At 44.3% G+C, this 2,500-nt stretch overlaps 2 protein-coding genes across 4 annotated transcripts in view; both read left to right on the top strand.

The window, feature by feature from the left end:
* The window catches only part of LOC118286489 (alpha-tectorin-like), a 475,374-nt gene that overhangs the window by 353,752 nt on the left and 119,122 nt on the right, over nucleotides 1-2,500 (top strand). The window lies entirely within an intron of this gene.
* The window catches only part of LOC118285709 (neuronal PAS domain-containing protein 3), a 223,500-nt gene that overhangs the window by 133,995 nt on the left and 87,005 nt on the right, over nucleotides 1-2,500 (top strand). The gene's annotated exons all lie outside the window — the stretch shown is intronic.

Raw genomic sequence — 2,500 nt, 5'->3', positions numbered from 1 at the left:
CACACTGTACCAACCTCATGTTGTGAAATTGTTTGACTGATTCCCCAAAAATGAATCGTCTTATACGTCACTTGTCTCCTGATTTTTTGTGTCACGTAATAAATGAACAGAATTCTGTTGCAAAATGATGCTTACGCTGACAATCATATCATTTTAATTTCAGCATCTTTTAATAATTTTGGTTTGTGTCTCCTCTAAATGAGACTATCGTCAAAAAACTCCAAAACCACGAACCAATGACGCAGCTTATCACCACTCGTTGATACGTTTCCTCGTCAGTCGACCTCTAGTGGCCGTAGTTATTATGACGGGAGCAAAGGAAGAAGTCGGTGACGAGGGGGGGGAACATGGTCGACGTTAACACAAGAGGGCGCTGTCTGGTTTCCCGAGTGTAACTTTTATTTTGCTTTGTAGCTTCGAGTGAGACGCCCCCTGGTGGCAGAAGATCACATCGTGTGCGTTTCAGTGTAGATGCAGATTTGGCTTCTCTCTGACGGAGTGAGAAAACCTTTTTGATTTCCTGAACAATACGACCTTTTCTCTAGCGCCACCACTTGGAAGTGAAGTTGTCTCCTCGTGTTCCAGCGCTCGCTGTGGTTGTAACGAGGATCTGATGAATTATCATTAATGATGATTCTCTATTTTCCATTTTCTTCCCTGAATCCGTGGACTCCGACCGTCCGACGTCCAGACCCCGTCACGTTGTGTCGCCTGAATTATTCCTCATGATTTGTCTCTGATCTTAAAAATATTATTCCTCATAACATAACACAACAGATACCTTCACATTATGATCCCAGCGATTCCTCATAATTCGCCCTCGGATCTCTCTCGGCGGCCGACTTCAATTATCCTCAACATCCCGCCGCTGCAACGGTTAAGCTGAATTATTAAAATGGAATTATGAAAGTATGATAATGACGGGGGTTATCGCTTGTTCACTCCCTCAGGAGGGTATGCGCGCACGTATGTGTAAAACATGTGTGCGTCTTGTACTTTTAAATCCTAAAATGCTCGACTCCTTATCTGTTTAACACGCCGCCCAAAGGCTGAGCTTTTAACATCACAACCAGCCTGACGCGATACCACATCTGATCAGTGTGTGTGTGTGTGTGTGTGTGTGTGTGTGATGACACACACTACTCGTACGTGTGTGTGTATCCCTGAGATCTTGTAAAAAGAAAGTGCTGTTTTTTCTTTCTTGCATCGTTTGCATCTGCTTCACTTACACATGATGATGATTATTATAATAATCTGTCTCGCACCTTTCTGAACCTGTGCAGCACTTTTTTTTCTAATCTCCTTGTTCTTTTTTAAATTTTTATTTCATCCCTTTATCATATTCAAGAATCCACACAGAAGAAAATCAAACATTAATCGTTCTCCGATAAAAACACAAATTTTAGCTACAGATTCACAGATCAGCGCAACGGCACAGGGCTGGTAATCATCTAGTTATCAATCTGGTAAATATAATATAAAAAGAGAAGTATAAAATATAATCCGAGCTCCATGTGTCTGCTAGGGGGCGCTGTTTCCAAACGGAAGCTGCGTAGCAGTAAGAGTCAAGAGGAGGACGTCGTGCGTGAGCTGCGTGTGCAGCCGTTACTTTTTCTTTTATCATAAGTTCTTTTTGTCCTTGTTTTGTTTTTGTGCACTTGTTCTTTACCTTGTCTTTCTTCGGGAGCCAGCGTGTCGCCGTGACAACCTGCTCTCCTCCCTCCGCCGCTCTGCTCATCTCGCCGCCGTGTGTTAACAGGAGGCTGGAACGAGCGACGAGCAGCTGAGCATCGGCGTGTGTGAGTGTGTGTGTGTGTGTGTGTGTGTGTGTGTGTGTGAGTGCTAACACCTTGCTCTCATGCCGCAGCTCCAGACACACCAGACATCCCATAATACCTTGTTATAATCCCCGGAGAGTCGCTATGACAACCATACGAGGCCAGATCCCCGAGGCAGATTGAGGCAGATGTGAGATTGGAAGTGACAGGAACAGTGTGGGGCCTCCCCTCACCTGTGTGTGTGTGTGTGTGTGTGTGTGTGTGTGTGTGTGTGTGTGTGTGTGTGTGTGTGTGCGTGTGAGCTGACTGCACTGTCAGGTTTTTGCGAGTTTGTTTCCTTATTAGTTCTTGCAGTATTCCATCAGACACTGGTAATATAAGTCGGAGTACAAAATTTTTACGTTTTAAATCACGTGATTTCAGGATATTTTTTTCGTGTAGTTTTTAGGGAGGGGTTTTGAAAATGCACCAAAACAATCAGCTGATTGGAAACACACGTTGCTGCGCGTGTCATCAAACAGGAAGTGAGGACAACTTTGAAATTTGAATGTTCGTCTCATTGCTGCAGTTCTGTGGTCGGCCATGTTGGCTCACACGGAAAACTGTTTCATGTGCAAATGTGTGTTTCTCCTCCACGTACATATATTATTCGAAAAGTGTTTCTATATCATTGTGTGTGTGCGTGCGTGTGTGTGTGTGTGTGTGCGTGCATGTGCACGCGC

Source organism: Scophthalmus maximus, chromosome 15, assembly GCF_022379125.1.
Source record: "Scophthalmus maximus strain ysfricsl-2021 chromosome 15, ASM2237912v1, whole genome shotgun sequence".
NCBI classification, from domain to species: Eukaryota; Metazoa; Chordata; class Actinopteri; order Pleuronectiformes; family Scophthalmidae; genus Scophthalmus; species Scophthalmus maximus.
This window is presented reverse-complemented; position numbering and strand designations above follow the sequence as displayed.